Source organism: Hibiscus syriacus, unplaced genomic scaffold, assembly GCF_006381635.1.
Source record: "Hibiscus syriacus cultivar Baekdansim isolate YM2019G1 unplaced genomic scaffold, ASM638163v2 tig00004238_pilon, whole genome shotgun sequence".
Lineage (NCBI taxonomy): Eukaryota > Viridiplantae > Streptophyta > Magnoliopsida > Malvales > Malvaceae > Hibiscus > Hibiscus syriacus.
In genome coordinates this window covers 55,980-73,676 of record NW_024062008.1, presented here as the reverse complement: position 1 = coordinate 73,676, position 17,697 = coordinate 55,980, and the positions used below count along the sequence as shown (strand labels likewise).

Below are 17,697 nucleotides of genomic sequence, written 5' to 3'. Positions count from 1 at the left end.
CATTTTTCTAAAATCATGCTTAAAGTTCAATTTTTGTTTCATTTTAGTACCCTGTTCAAAATTTAGCATTAAATTTTTTAAAAAAAATTGAAAGCTTAGGTACTAACCGAACCAAAATTGATAGTTTAAGTACTAAACACGTTAAGGTTTTCATAGTGGGGTACTAAAATGAAATTAAAACTAAATGTTAGGCATGGTTTTAAAAAATTGGAAGTTTAGGTACTAAAATAGATAAAAAATTATAGTTTAGGTACAAACGCGTTAAGATTTTTAACAGTGGGGTGTTAAAATGAAACAAAAACTAAATGTTATGTATGATTTTAAAAAAATTGAAAGTTTAAGTACTAAAACGGACAAAAATATATAGTTTAGGTACTAAACGCGTTAAAGTTTTAACAGTTGGGAGTACTAAAATGAAACAAAAACTAAATGTTAGATATAATTTTAAAGAAATAAAAGTTTAAATACTAAAACGAACTAAAACTGATAATTTAGATTCTAAGTTTACCCTTTAATTTTTAATGAGTTGTTTAACTATGTTTTTGGGTGTGAAATTGCAGTTAGAAGGAGAATGGGGAAGACAATAAAGGTATTTGGTTTGCATCAGCGGTGACAGCGGAAGAAGTGAAGCAATTCGTGGAGAATTACAAGGGTGAAGGAAGCGTGGAAGCGCTGAAAGTAGGGCAAAGAGAAAGTGGCAGAGCACACGCCAAAGTCCAATTTAAAAACGACGACAATGTCCGTAGGATCTTGTCATGGACCGCTACTCGAGCACTATGGTACAACAACTCTTATCTGAAAGCATGGCCCATGAAACACACCATTATCCCACAACCCAAGCCTAAATTCGATCTTGTCAGCATCGACGATTTGATGTTGCATTTCGGTTGTCTGGTTTCCAGAGACAAGTTTTCTGTGCTCTGGAACCACCCTCGTGTCTAGTTCAAGTATGATCCAAAAATGGACAAATTATACTTCTTCCTCTCTTACAATCCAGTGGATTACAAACTCGAATTGTTCAACGACAATGTTTGGCGGCTTGTCTTACATTATCTTGCTTGATTAAACAAATAAATGTCTCGTTATTTAGGTATGTTTGAATCTCATTGCTTTAATTTGGATCTCGTCTTATGGTTGAATGAGTTCTAATCTTCCACATAAATAAATATGTCGACTATCGCCAGCATCCGATAAAATTGTAGTTTCTGTTCTATGGGTCTGATTATAAGTGGTGCATCTAGAAAGAATGTCAAGGGCGGGTAGCTATGTTAACGATATAAATTTCACAAATTTATAACTTTTTAATTATTATATATTTTACAATTTATATACTGTCTTACAAGTTATCATAATTTTACAATGTGGCCCAAAAAATGTAGATACTAATTTAATAAATAGACAAATTTAGTATCAATATGGATTGAACAAAGAAAATTAAGTACTAAAATAAGGGATAGATTTAAAGGCTAAAATATGACTTACTTGTTATAAAAAGAACTAAGGTATCTGCTTCTAAGAATGAAATATGGACTATTGAGTATAATTATTTTGAATAATTATATTGTTTAATAATAGTATTTTTATTTTTATTTTAAAAATCTTTATATCAATATAATGCTTTATATTATCTTAGATATTTTTGAATAAAAATTAAAATAATAATATTTTAACAAAAACAAAATATAAAATTTTAACAAAAATAAAATAATTAGGTAAACTATGCCTTTAATACTTAAACTGTTAGTTTTGCCCTATTTTATTACCTAAACTTTCATATTTTTTTTCAAATCATGCCAATCATTTAGTTTGCATTTCATTCTATTATCCTACCATTGAGAACTTAACACGTTTAGTACCTAAACTATCAGTTTTGATCCGTTTTAGTACCTAAACTTTGATTTCTTTTCAAAACTTAACATTAAATTTTGAACGAGGTACTGAAATGAAACAAAAGCTAATTTTTTTAATGACATGATACTAAAATGAAACAAAAGCTAAATTTTTTAATGGCGGGCTACTAAAATGAAACAAAAATTAAATTTTAGGTATGTTTTTGAAAAAAAATGAAAGTTTAAGTATTAAAATGGATAAAAATTGATAGTTTAGATACTAAACACGTAATTTACCCAAAATAATTTTACATTTTGACTCAATTTTCCTCTCCTATCTGTTGTATTCAACATATTTTTATTGAATTTTTTTAATAAACTAGAACTAAAACTGAGTTAGTTTGATTGAAAATTTTGTTTTTAATATGATTTATTGTAGATACTGGGAGTCCCTCGGATCTATGAGAGAGATCCTTCTAAGGAAGTAACAGAGGATGAACAGTGGGTTAGGGAAGTGGGTTTCACACCAGGGAATTGCATTGGCCAATCTTTTGCAATTTGTTTGGAGCATCCTCAATCAGTTCAACTTCTGAGGTTCGATTCAAGTTTGTTCTACAAGAAAGTAGAAGACAATTTCCTTCTCCAGCAAGGATCAACCTTTTCATCCAACATTGATCTGGTCCCCATCATAAACCCACATGCACCCATTCACATACCTTACAACATCTTGTTCAAAATCAATTATTTGGTCCAAAATGGTTTTCTTCCTCCCACTGTATTCGATTCCCAGTTCTTTGAGTATATCGATCCCAACCAGATTGATGCCGTGTTCATCGAACATGTGTTGGAAAAAAATGTTCACCTTCAAAGATTGTTGCCATGAGCCTGTTAAATGGCCGAATGAGCAATACAAGGAATACTGCAACAAGCCTCCTAGACCTCCCGTTCTTCTTGAAGGGTTGGTAGTTGTTAGAAGGATTCAAGTGACACATTCTAAGGTTTATTTCAGCTGTCCGGATATCAATCTCTCCAACTGTGTTCTTCGAAGTTACATTAAAGATATCGATAATTTTCTTTGAGTTTCTTTCGTGCACGAGGAGCTTGGAAAGATACATTCGTCTGATTTTTCATCAAGCACATCGGTTACTGATGGAAAGCCTAGTAGAATATATCAGATGATATTGTCGACTCTCCAAAATGGTATACTTACTGGGGACAAGAAATTTGAATTTCTTGCTTGTTCAATAAGTCAATTAAGAGAAAACTCCATCTGGGTGTTTGCTTCAAAGCTTGGGCTTACTACAGAGGGTATCCGAGAGAAAATGGGTCATTTCCATGTCATAAGGAATATGGCCAAATATGCAGCTAGATTAGGCCAGTCTCTCAGTTCATCTAGGGAAACCTTACAAGTGAGCCAGAATGAAATCAAGATAATTCTTGATCTTGAAGTTGAAATCGATGAGACAAGGTATAATTTCTCTAACGGTATTGGAAAAATATCGGCTAAACTTGCCAGGGAAGTAGCTAGGAAATGTGGACAGAGAAACACTCCATCGGCATTTCAAATTAGTTATGGTGGTTACAAAGGAGTCGTGGCTGTCGATCCATCGTCTTCGACAAAATTATCCTTGAGAAAGAGTATGCAGAAGTTTGATGCACATTCTACAAGTCTAGATGTTTTGTCATAGAGCAAACTTCACCCTTGCTACCTTAATTGACAAATAATCATCCTTATGTCGACTCTTGGGGTCAAGGATAGTGTTTTCAAGACGAAGCAGAAAAAGTTTTTAGCTCAATTGGATGCGATTTTGGTGGATCCAGAAAAGGCAAGGGAAACAATGGATAGGATATGCCACGGTGAACTTGTAAAAGTCTTAAGAGAAATGATTCTTCATGGTTACAAATCAGATTTTGAACCATTTCTATCGATGATGCTACGAACGATTCGTGCCTCGAAACTACTTGATTTGAGGACAAGAACAAGGATTTTGATTGATAAAAGAGGGATTCTAATGAGGTGTCTGGATGAAATCGGGACACTTGATTATGGGCAGGTTTTTGTTCAATACTCCGACTCTAAGTCGAGGCAATCTTTGAACGATAGCTTATTAACATTCAACGATTGTCGATCGAGTCGAAATTTCCATATTGTGGAGGGGAAGGTCGCAATTGCTAAAACCCCTTATTTTCACCCTGAAGACCTACGAGTTCTATAGGCGGTGGATGATGTAGTCCTGCATCACCTGGTTGATCGTTTCTTGGGATGAAGATCTCATTCCTCCCTGCAACTTTCCGCCAATCGATTATCGTGTTGAACCAAGTGCCCTTTTGGATCGTGATGTTTCCATGGAGGTATTTGCTCAAATCATTAACATTCATACTACCATTGCATGAAGCATGTCTGCATTTCTCGGGTTTCGGGTTAGTGTTTGATAGAGGTTCATACGTTTATATGTGTTGGATGTAGCAAAATATTTCACGGACTACATCCTCAACGATAGCTTGGGAGTCATTTCTAATGCCCATGCAGTGCTCGCCAACAAGGAGCTAGCAAAGGCAATGAGCGAGCAATGCATTGCGCTTGCCAAGCTATTGTCCAAAGCGTTCGACCTCCCGAAGACCAGGATTCCAGCCAAAATACCTAGTCGTTTACGCATCAGTGAATAATACTCAGATTTCATGGAAAAGCCCGATAGGTTAACCTATGAGTCTCAGTCTGTGATCAGTCGCCTTTACCGCAAGGTGAAAAACATATAAGCTGAGGTCAGTACTGCTGAACATTTCACAGATCGGTAGCAAAACTTTCCTACGACCCAAACATGGAATTCGAAGGCTATCTAGCTCATGTCAATGATGTCTTGCATTACAAGCGACTATAAGACCATAAGCTGGCTAACCTGATTGAGTATAACAGAAATTTAGGGACCATGTTTATTCTTTTATAAAAGTTTGAGGGTTTCAGATACCATTAAGTCAAAAAAATTGTTGTTAAAAGAATTTAAACTTGTGTAAGTTAAGGGGTTGTTTGTTTGCTTCTTAATGGAATCATTCAGCGCTGAGTGCTGAACCGTTCAGCATTCAGCGCGTTTGTTTCGCACATCTGAATGATTTAGTGTTGACTGATTCAGCAAAACAGTGTTGAATGATTCAACACAGAAGTACATTCTGAATGATTCAGAGTCATTATCAAACAACATGTCACATTCAGAGCTAATTCATATAGAGCCTCTGAATCATTCAGCATTTGAATCATTCAACGCTTAATCATTCTGAAGTAAACAAATAGTCCCTAAGTTAAAAAATCAAGATCACATGTTTTCTTATTTTTAAATTTCCAAAACAAAAATTTTAATGAAAATACTTAAAACATATTTTACATATTTTTATATTTTCTAGAAATTATTTTCTAATTTTACATCCAAAAACATTCTCTTAAACGTTTTCTATTTTCTAATAAAATAAAAATAAAAATAGCTCATATTTTCTAGAATCAAAATAGACATTGGGCTCTTGCCCAAAATATTTCGGGCCTGGAAGACAATTTTTCGGACCGATAATCTGACCCAACAATGCACATTGGGCTACTGCCCAACATTTTAATGGTTTAGTGGTGAAACAAACAAACAAATGGAGATTGAGATGGAGCGTCCCAGGTTTATTTGATTCTACACAATTTCCTTACAGAAGATGAATGCAAGGTCAGATCCAAACTTTCGATCCCACTTATAATCTATTTCATCGTCGAATTATGAATGAATTTATCAAAAAAGAAAAGGAATTGGAGTTCATACACGAGCTGCAGTGCGGTTGGATACAGGCCAAACGTGTTTTCAACAACACTTTCTCATCTCATCGCCACTAACTCAGCTCATCTAATCACCCCTTTTCTTCCCATTAGAGGTTCTTCGTTAATCCTTTCGATTTTGCTTCTGTTTCTTTATTAATGAATGATCTCATTAATAGTTTTTGAAATTTGATGTGCAGATAGGTTGAAAGAGAAGGTGGAGTTCTTTGGTTGTGAATATGAGCTTGCTACTGAGTTCACTGACCTCATTAGGTACCAATTTCGGCCTTAATTTAATAAAGGATTGTTAATCTCTTACTCAAACTCGGGTGAGAGTGTCGGATATGATGGATATGTGTCTGACATGGATATCTTTGAATTTGTAGAATTTTTTCCCCACATATCCATAACCATGTCCAAGTGTCGGACATAGATACTTTAAGAAAAGTTATATGTCGAAGTGCATATGCTTGTTTATTCACTTTACCTTTGATTAATGTTAAGATTACCATACATCATGCGTATTGTAGTTGGAGCAGAGGAACAAGTATAGGTTGGCATAGTGATGATAACAGGCCTTATCTCAAGCAACGCGACTTTACGGTGTGTGTTCACAGCTTTTTCTGGGAAATATTCATGCCTTTCACATTTAGTCTTTTGTGAATAAGTCCTGCTGAGGCCTGAGGTTGTTTCAGTTTTGTTTGAAGGCAGTATGTTATTTGAATAGTTATGGGAGGGATTTTGAAGGTGGACTGTTTCATTTCGAAGATGGGGAACCGAAAATGGTTGCACCTGGTTGGAGTAGATGCAGCTGTTTTATATTTTCTTAAGATACGTGTTCTCTTAGTATTTCCTGCACGGACATGTAGAATTTACTTTCATATTTTAGTAATACGATTTTGATACGGATCTTATTGTGAGTGTTGGCACTGGTATGCTTAAATATTTAAATGTTTTTCATCGTCTGGAGGGTGTAGCTCCATATCCATGTCTGGAGATGTGTTGGGTACTTCAAGAAAAAAATGAATAGTCGGAGTAGCAATCTAGAATTATTAAGGTCTAATTTGGAGTACTTCTCCGAGTACTTACAGGAATCAAATAAGGGTTAGAAAAGGCCTTTGAGTTGCTAGTCATGAGGAAGGGAACATGATGTGGTCGGGGTGCCAAATTTGAGAGTTATTACTTTGCTTGCGTAGAATGCATTGGTTGCTAAGATTATCTTAATGAAATGTAAGGTATTTGGAAACTTCTTCTGTAGTGAGTCTCCTCATCTCAGCGAAGAAGCAGCCATGTCCATTTTATTAGCTAGTGAAAGGATGTTCACTCTGACATTTGATTGATACTCTTTGCGTTAATATATATCAGGATGTCGTGATTTATACAGCTGACAGCCACAACACTCATTCTGTGGATGAGGTACTCTCCCTCTCTCTCTTGTATATATAATATGCTATCTAATTCGTCTATCAAAGGGAAATGAATGCTACTAGGGTTCAATTGGGAAAGCGAAATTTAGGTTCTTAGTGTTGGGCTTGATATCGTTTTTAAAGCAGGATTTCAAACTTGGATTGAGGTTTGATTTGAGCTAAGCAGATAGTCTCAATACTTTGTCTTAGCTGAGTCATTTTCTTAGTGAAAAATTGGCTCATGCATAATGTTAGTGTACAGAGCAGTATAATCCGTTTGGAACTCTGATTCTTCTGCCGCCTTTATGTTGACCAAGAAAGGAAGTTCTGTTAGAGTAGGATTCTTCCTACGATTGTTTCCTTGGTGAACAAGATTTCCTATCCCTATGAATAGAACATTGGGAATAGGGTTTTTGGAAGTGACGAATGTAACAGATTTATACTTTTTTGACAGTGAAATTTTCTTCTCCTCTGTTAGTGGTTTTTCCCTTTTGGGTTTTACACGTAAATCTTGTTGTTCTTTATTTTTCTTTTTTTTCGATCAATCTGTATGCTGATTAATCACTCCGATAATCATAAAACTCAATTCCGTGGTGTAAGATGTAATAAAGTATTTTAGAAAAAATATTGTTTAGGAAGTAATGTGCTGCAATTTATAAAAAGGGTCCTTTACGTTGGCTAGTGTTTACATATTACATTATTTGACAGGTAGCTGACGGAGAACGGCTGACACTTACTTTATGGTTCAGCCGTGATAGTTCCCATTGTAGATGCTCGATTTATCCGGGGCTAAGTCGGAGCAGACCCGAAGCAGAGTAGTTGGAGGCCCAATTCAATGACCAAGCCTAGTCCACGTGAAATCCTAAAAAACTAATAAACGGTTATTGGGAGTTAAAAAGCAAAGTGGAGGTGAGGGTCGGTTTTTGGAGGCATTAACCATCAGAAATCATACAGATTGGGGGAAGAGAAATTTTTTTATTTGTTTTTGAAAACAGAGAAGAAACAGAGAGAACACGAAATAAAGGAAAACATTTCAACAAAAAAATATACTAGCTATCAATAATTTTACAAGTGCAAAAGGAGTGCAAAAGGAGTGCCAAAGGAAACACTATTGTAATCTTACAATTGAAAAACAAATAACGCAATAAAGGTATGTTTTTTCGAGGAATCATTCTTTAATTTCTTTATTTTTCCAGTTCTTTTTTATTATTTTTTTAATGTATGTGTGATTGTGGTTTAAAACTAAAATTTGAAAGAGATTAGGACATACCTAGCCTGCCCGAACACCAATGGTGTCTTGTTGATTCCATTCATTCTATGTGTTGGTTCTATTGTCAAGGAAAATGTGGGATTTAATTTAGAAAAACCAGAATAAAATAAAAAGAAGAGTGAAAGTGAGAATTTACCTTGGTCGAGCGTCGGGACTACTATCGGGGTTGAAGAGGTGAATGGTCGAGAGATGAGGGAGACTTGGGTTAATTGCGTTTAGGATACGGTTTTGCTTCCCCTTCCGGTTCAGTGATGTTCGAAGGTGCAGAGAGAGGGTACCATTATGTGGTGGCCGACCATGGCTTTCGGCCATGTGAGCGAGAATAGTCGAGAGTGATAACGGTTGCGGTGGTGTTTAAAGGAGGGTGGAGCGTCGAGTTAGAAACAAGGAAAGTGGAGAGCAAAGCTTGAACGGCTGAAGGCATTCATGCGTGCAATTTACTTAGGTTTAGTGTAAAGTTAGGTTTTGTATAATAATATTTTGGTAAATTAACTTTTGGCCACTCAGACTTTATGGTAAATTAGGTTTCAGTCCTCTTAAGTTTAGCCTTGTTTTGCATTTCCGTCACTTTTAAAGTTTGTTTTCGAAATTTAGCATTTTAAATTTGTCATGTTTTTGAATTATTTGAGCTACTGTTCATTTGAGTTTTCTTCTAAATTCATTTTAGTCCCTAATCGATTATTTTTCATGTATTTAATTTTGTCCTTTTATTTTGCCTGCATTTAATTTCGGTCCCAAGTAGTATTGTTGTATCTAACTTTTATTGTTTTAGACATTTGAACTCAATTTTTTTATGTTACTTTTTAGTCCTTAAACATTTAGGATTAGTATTTTAGGAAAATTACATAGATACCATTTAATTTGGGTTATTTAGGTGTAGATTCCTTGTTTATGCGTGTTGTTTTATTTAAGTCCTTGGTTTAATTTTCGATTTGCATGTTTAATTTTATGTATATTTAAATTTAGTCATTATTTTAACTTGAATATATATACTTTTTAAATTTATAGTTTAGCATGTTATGATTTTTTTTTTATATTTAGGTCACATGTATATATAATATGTTAATGTGCATAATTTTTAATTTTTAATTTTAAAATGTATGTATATAATTTTTTGTATGTCACATTGTATGCTATTTTTTAATTTTTGTTTAATTAATTTTAGCATGATATTTTTTCACAATTTGCATGATAGCCTCATTTGCATAACTCGACATATTACATAATTAGATTAAGGGTAATACCCTTTTAATTTAAAATTGTTGCAAGTGGGCAGTCATAACTGATTTGAGGTCCGCTTTTAATGATTTTAAAATAAAAGTGTATCCCGAAAGTGAAACTAAAAAATTGATTCGTCACCTAAAATTTGGGAACGAGAGAAAAAGAAATGTTCGTTTATTTAAATATATCGAGAAAAGGTTGTTATATCTTTAAGATCTGGTCTCGATATTTGTAAATAATCGAACATTCTTTATCTTTCAAAAACGACTTGGTAATTTTAATTTAATTTGTTTGAGTGCTGTTGAATGTTTTTAAATTTATATCTTTGTTTTATGGGATCAAAAATCAAATTAAGTTCGAATTTGTAAAGTTCATTGCAAAAACGTTAATTAATCGACTAGGTACCGATTTAGGGCGTTGTGGGGGTGCTAATCTTTCCCCACACGTAACCGACTCCTGAACTCGGATTTTGGTAACGCATACCTCAATTTGTTGTTTTAATTAAAATTAATTTTTATTTAAAATGACAAAGCATTTTTGGGTGCCCAATCACACCCTAATCAAAGATTGGTGGCGACTCTTTGAACCGTATTTTTCGATCGTAAAGGAAATCCAAAATTTTTTGAAACGAGAGGTCTTTTAAATCGCATTTGTTTTTAAATTAAAAAGAGATAATTAAGAATTAATGTGGTTTTCAAAATCTCACCTTTTTTCACCTTTTAGGAAAAAATCGTTTCGACAGCTTGGCGACTCTGCTGGGGAACTTTTTTTTAGAGAGTCAGGCTGATAGTCGATTAATTAATTGTCTTTGCAATTGAAAATTACAAATTCGTTTTAATTTGATTTTTGATCCCTTGTTTGGTTTTTAATAAGTTTAGTTTGTATTTTGATTTTCTTTTAATTTAATTCGATTAACAATTAAATAGTTGTACTAATTTGTTTGCTAATGATTTCAGATTAATTGTGTGAAATTTAGGAAATTTTGAGTGTTTTTATTGTGTTTTTCGCTTTTCCTCACACACTGCACAGCTGTATTATCATAACATGAGCTAAAACCCCGCTCCGTCCTATTTAAGTAGGAGTGAGGGACTATGCCCTCGTGTGGTTTTCACCTCCGCATGGGATAGTGGATCGCTCCTGGAGCTCACACCTTATGGTCCTCGTGATGGTAATCACCTCCGCATGGACATAAGGAGGTGTGTTCCCTCGAAATTGAACTCGATCCCCTAAAGCCTGTGATGGGCCAGGATTGAGGGTTCGGCAGCCCAAAGGGGCACCGGCAAGGACAATTCGAGAACCTATTGCTTTAGAACCTAACCCAGCATATAGTGAACGTAGAGCCCGAACTTAGGTTGAACTAAACCAGAACCTTAAGAATCCCGTGAGGAGGGTACACAAGGAAAAGCTTTTTTGAGTCATTTATTTTCGTTTTTTCGAATAAATGCATGCGAACTAGATATCATGCGGTTAAGTTTATTTTTTGAATAAGCATGCGAATTAGATATCATGAGGTTAGGATTTCTTTTTGTTGATAACAAAGCATGGGGGTAGATATCATGTTGGGTAGGATCTGATAAAGCATGATGGGGTAGTCAGCATATGTGGGTAGGATTTTTGAACAAATTATCCTGAATTAATTGCTTCATGTTTACTAACCGATCTTTTGTTGTTTTTGCCTTGTTTCTTTTCTGTTTTGCATTGCATTGTCCATTACATGGTGTTGATTTGGGGTCGATGTCCATATAGAAGGCCAGTAATATGGAACGAACGGTTCGGAAAGAGGTTGAGGACAATGCAAATATTCTGAGGTGGTCGGAACAGTCCCAATTGACCAATGGAGACAGCGTGATGACTGGATATGTGTCAGAGTTATTTGGTTACACTCACATCAACGTACGTCAGAATGATCTGAGTGAGCTAAGAGAGATATGGGGAAGATGGGAAGCAGCCGATAAGGAGATGTTTTATCAGTTGTACGGCGATATTCCTTATCTTCTGGATGTTCCTATTGACCGAAATCTGTTTAGAGCATTGGCACAGTTCTGGAATCCGGCTTATGGCTGTTTCACATTTGGTAGAGTGGATCTAACACCAACAATAGAGGAGTATCAAGCATTGGTCCGTTGTCCGAGGACACAGATAGATAGAATATATACCAAGCTGCCAGTCACTCCTTCATTTAAGAAGAAATTACTATTGATGACCGGAATGAGTAAAGATTGGGTAGTCAGAAACATTAAGAAGAAAGGAGACAGTGAGTGCATCTCTTGGTCTGCTTTGAAAGAAGTAATTGCTCATCATCCTTATAAGAGAAAGAAGCTTGACTTGTTTGCTTTAGGGATTTATGGGCTCGTTATTTTTCCAAAAGTGCTAGGATATGTAGACGTATCAGTCGTTGACCTGTTTGAAAGATTAGACAAGCGCGTGGATTCTGTTCCAGCCATTTTAGCTGAGACGTTCCGGTCTTTGAGTTCTTGTAGACGCGAGGGAGAAGGACGCTTTATAGGATGTGCGCCTTTGCTGCTTGTGTGGATTCTGAGTCATTTCAAACATGTTGAAAGGGCACCAGGACGAGTATTTTTAGACGGTTTCTCACCTTTGAATGATTTTCTTTCTAAAGAGTGGCCTGGGGGTTTTACCGAAGAAAAATGGATGGTCATCTTCAAGGATATCAGAGATGGAGATATTTTGTGGCGAGCTTCGTGGAATACCTCTTCGGATATACTTTACCGATGTGGAGAGCAAGATTGAGTTCCTTTGTCAGGTATATGGGGTTCTGTTGGGTATGCACCGCTACTAGTTTCCAGACAGTATGGATCGAGGCAGTTCATTCCAGCCACGTGGGACTTGGTAGGATCGGATTTTACATTCAAAGGAGATCAGTATAAGGGTAAAGTTAAAGGGGTTGCTGAGGCCTGGAAGCAATCTCGTCGCGTGAATTTGTTCACCTATGATCTCGAGTTATCTCAAGAGTACGAGCAGTGGAGAAGCGGTCGAGTAAACGATAACATCCCGATAGTGAATCCTGAAAATATTCAGCCAGTGGAGGAACAGTTGAGAGTGGTGCCATCTCCATTAGAGTTAGCCAAGCGCGATTTCAAAGCAGAACGGAGACAATGGAGAATGACTTTGCAAAAACTGGAAGATGAAGTGTATCAAAAGGGATTGGAGATCGACATTCAGAAGAGTAGAGCAGATCGAATTGAAAAAGTGGAGAAGCAACTTCGGCTAGACTTTGACGATCTTCGGTCAACTTATCAGCGAATAGTAAAAGCTCAGGCATGTTCTAGCTCGAGTAAGTCTGTCGAATTGAGGCAAGAGGTGGCGAGCCTCAAAAGAGTAGCCGGAGAGAGTCAAGAAGAGCTCAAGCAAAGCAGGCACCAAGTTAAGATTTTTTCGAAGGAAAATGATTCTTTAGAGCAACGGTTACAAGAGAGTCAAGCCCAGAATGAGAAGTTGAAGGGGAAAATTTCAAGTTTAGAGACTGCATTACGACGATACCGAAGCGGGGAAGGTAGCTCGAGCCGTGGGGAGGTTGAAAGTTTGAAAAAACAAGTGAGTGAGCTTGAAGCCATGGTTCAAGATTTTCAGAGGCAAGCAAGTGAGCTATCGATAGTTCCTTATGAGGGGGATATACAATGGCGTTTTCGATGGGAGCGAGCTCAGGCGAGAGTTAAGCAAAGAGAGGACTTTATTGCTTGTTACCTAGAACACGCGCGGGGAATAGCTCAATATTTGGTCATTCTATCTGAGGAAGCTGCTGATGTTACTGAAGAACTAGATCCTGAGGCTGAAGAAAATCAGAAGATTGTAGAGTTACTAGCACACATACAAGAAATAGGAGAGATGGTGCAGATTTATTTGTGATATGTTTTAACTTTGTAATTGAACGTCGTTCTAATATAAAGAGTTGTTCTAAGGAGTCGTTCCAAGATCAATACCCTGTATTTCGCATATGCATTTTTAATACATTTAAATTTTTACATAACAATTTATTCATTCATAATCATATGTTTCATATTCATTAATAAATATCAGCGATAACAAAATGACTCTGTGACAGAGTAATACTGGAAAATCCTAAGCATACCTACAGAACCAGGAAGAAAGTTATGGAGGACAAACTTGCCCAAATTGAGAAGGCTCAGTTGGAGTTACAAGATAATATCAAGAAAATGCAAGAAGATATGATTAATGCCCAAAAGGAGATGTTTGCCAAGTTTGCGAGTATGTTGGAAGGAAGAAATCTAGAACATGGGAAAAGCCCTATGCCAGAAGGTGTAACTGAGGACCCACTTAATCATCCAGGGTTAACCCCAGAATAATCTCAGAACATTCAAGTGACCCCTGTTCATGTCGGGAAGGTACACATTAATCCAGTCGATGCTTCTGTTAACGTACAGCCTAGATCTAGTTCATATCAGGAAGAACATCAATATCATCAAGTTCCGGACCTTGATGAAGAAGCCAAGAAGGACCAAAACAATCTGTTGGAAGAGAAATGGAAGCAGTTAGAAAGAGAGGTCAGAGCCATGAAGGAAGATACCAGTGTCTATGGATTTGACGCAAAGGAGTTAAGTCTAGTTCCTGAGCTGGTCTTGCCTCCAAAGTTCAAGGTTCCTGACTTTGAGAAGTTTGATGGTACCAGGTGTCCCTCTACGCATATCACAATGTTTTGTAGGAAGATGACCGGATACATAGGGGACGATCAATTGTTGATACACTGTTTTCAGGAAAGCTTAACTGGCTCGGCAATCCGGTGGTATAACCAGCTGAGTAGAGCTAATATTAAATCGTGGAAAGACTTGGCTAAGTCTTTTCTTCAGCAATACAAATATGTGAAAGATGTTAGGCCCAACAGGATGATGTTGCAAGGAATGGAAAAGAAGTCTAACGAGAGTTTTAGACAATATGCTCAAAGATGGAGAGATGTAGTAGTGCAAGTCCACCCGCCATTGGAAGAGGAGGAAACAAATATGCTTTTTGTCAACACCTTAAAGGATCCTTTTTTCTCGCATCTTATCGGTAATCCTTATCGAAGTTTTGCTGATGTAGTTACGGCGGGAGAAATGATTGAAATGGCTGTTAAGAGTGGGAAGCTCGAGGGAGAAGAGTCTAGTAAGAGGCCACCAGTGAGGAAAAAGGAAAACGAAGTCAGTAATGTGAGGCAGTACGATTCTAATAACATCACTGTTTCCCGTCCTCAAGGAGCAGAGCCATCAACACAAAATGATAATAGACAAGGGGCAAGGGACCAGAGGAGAGAGAGGCCTCAATTTGATTCAATTCCGATGACTTATAAGGAATTGTTTCAGATTTTGTATGATCGACATGTGGTTTCGCCGTATCACGTGACTCCAATGCAACCTCCTTTTCCCAAATGGTATGATGCTAGTGCTCAGTGTGAGTACCATGCAGGGAACCCTGGGCATTATGCCTACGTACAATTGTTTGTTGGGAAGGCCTTGGATTCATCAGGCCGGTGCGGTTCCGTCCACATTGCACCAGAGACTGAAATTTGTGATTGATGGAAGGTTGGTATGTATTCATGCTGAAGAGGACATTATTGCTTCTGTTTCTACTACTGCTCCGTATATTGAAGTTGATGAGCAAGCCATCGAGTGTTCTTTCAGATCATTGGAGTTTGTCAATGCTACATTTGTGGCTGAAGGCAGGAAGATACCAAAGCCTAGATTGTCAGACTGTACCAAGATGGGGCTCAAATTGACTCTTGGAAGAGGAGCGAAAGTTGGAAAGGGGTTAGGTCGACAGTTACAAGGACCACTGAATCCAATATGCCATGTTACTAAAAGAGATCGATTTGGTTTGGGGTATCAGCCAACTTCGAGGGATAAGCTGAAGGGGATTAAGAAGGGTCAGGAAATGAGAAAGGCCAGATTGGCTGGTGAAGACCTTAGCTGGGAACCCATGACCTTCCCGTCGTTGAGCAGCTTTTTCATATCTGGGGGACATATGTTTCAAGGGAATTCAAGGAACACTGAGACGATGGTTGAGGATGCCTTGGGAGATTTAGGCATTAACGTTATAACTAATGATGAATTTGAGGAAATGAGAGTTATGGGCATTTATCCTGTACCACCGGGCTTCGTGTTGAACAATTGGACCGCGGAAGAACTGCCTGTAGTTTACAAATCTTTTACAGAGTAATGCACTGGAACTTTCTCCCTGTTGTTCATACCCTGGGGCAATAGGTGATTTTATATAAAGGGTTAAGCTGTTTGTTTTTTCTTGCTTTCAATAAAAGATGCATTCTGTTAGTTCCAAATGGCAAACATTTTCCCATGCATTTCATTCATTCATTCTTTGTTGTATATATATATATATTTATTTATTTCTATTTATTTATATGGGAAAAGATCCTCCCATATGTATATATGTATATATATCTTCTCTTTCATTATTTTTTCAGGAGCTTAGATATCAATAATATGAATGCCAATGATTCTGACCCGGAGATTGATTTCGAGAAGCCTATATGTCAAGGGGAAATCGAGGATTGTGATGATGATGAGGGATGTGAACTACCTTCTGAATTGCTGAAAATGGTGGAGAATGAAGATAAGCAGATTCTGCCTCATAAAGAGCCTACTGAGATTTTGAATTTGGGGACAGATGAGGATAAGAGAGAAGTAAAGATTGGAACCACTCTATCGGTTGGAGGTCGACAAGATTTGATAGAATTGCTTAAAGAATACAGGGATGTGTTTGCTTGGTCATATGAAGATATGTAGGGTTTAGATACAGAATTGGTTGTTCACAAACTGCCAATAAAGCCTGAATGTAAACCGGTACAACAAAAACTGAGAAGAATGAGACCCGAGATGCTGCTCAAGATTAAAGAGGAAGTAAAGAAACAATTTGATGCCGGGTTTCTTAAAGTGGCTAAATATCTTGAATGGGTGGCGAATATTGTCCCAGTACCGAAGAAGGATGGGAAAGTTCGAATGTGTGTTGACTACAGAGATCTCAACCGAGCCAGTCCAAAGGATAATTTTCCTTTGCCACATATAGACACGCTAGTGGATAATACTGCTGGAAATTCTTTGTTCTCTTTTATGGATGGTTTCTCTGGCTACAATCAAATTAAGATGAACCCTGAAGATATGGAAAAAACAATGTTCGTTACCATGTGGGGAACATTTTGTTATAAAGTAATGTCGTTTGGATTGAAGAACGCCGGAGAAACATATCAAAGGGCCATGGTGACATTATTTCACAATATGATGCATAAAGAGATAGAAGTTTATGTCGATGATATGATAGTTAAAGCCAAGACAGAGGAAGAACATATTGGGAATTTGAGAAAGCTTTTTAAAAGACTAAGAAGATGCCATCTAAAACTCAACCCAAATAAATGTACTTTTGGGGTGATATCTGGGAAGCTGTTGGGTTTCGTAGTAAGCAAAAAAGGAATTGAAATAGAACCAGATAAAGTAAAAGCTATTCAAGACTTGCCAGCCCCACGAACACAAAAAGAAGTCAGAGGGTTTTTGGGGAGATTGAATTATATAGCTCGGTTTATTTCACAGCTGACGGAAAAGTGTGATCCCATATTCCGCCTTCTTCGTAAGAATAACTCAGGGGAATGGAGTGAAGATTGTCAAAAAGCTTTTGAAGCAGTGAAAAGATATTTGTCGAGCACTCCAATCTTGGCGCCACCTATCTTAGGCAAACCATTGATTCTGTATTTATCGGTTTATGAAAATTCAATGGGGTGTGTGCTGGGGCAACGTGACCAAACTGAGAAGAAAGAAAGGGCTATCTATTATCTCAGTAAAAAGTTCACTGAATGTGAGACAAGATATTCACCCATTGAAAAGTTATGTTGCGCTTTAGTATGGGCTACCCGAAGGCTTAGGCAATATATGTTGTATCATACTACTTGGCTTATATCCAAGCTTGATCCCTTGAAATATCTAATGGGTGTGCCTGCATTATCTGGAAGATTAGCTCGTTGGCAGATCCTATTGTCCGAATTTGATATCCAGTATGTAAACCAGACTGCAATTAAAGGAAGTGCTATAGCGGAATTCATTGCAAGCAGGGCTTCGGAAGAATATGAGTCGTTGAGTTTTGATTTCCCAGATGAAGATTTAATGGCTATTTCAGTAGAAGAAGCAGTTGCATCCACTAGCAAATATTTGAAGTTGAACTTCGATGGTGCTT

General features: G+C 37.0%; 1 pseudogene; it reads left to right on the top strand.

Moving 5' to 3' along the window:
• Nucleotides 1–571: 571 nt before the first annotated feature.
• LOC120192685 lies at nucleotides 572–4,774 on the top strand (annotated as a pseudogene).
• Nucleotides 4,775–17,697: the final 12,923 nt, after the last annotated feature.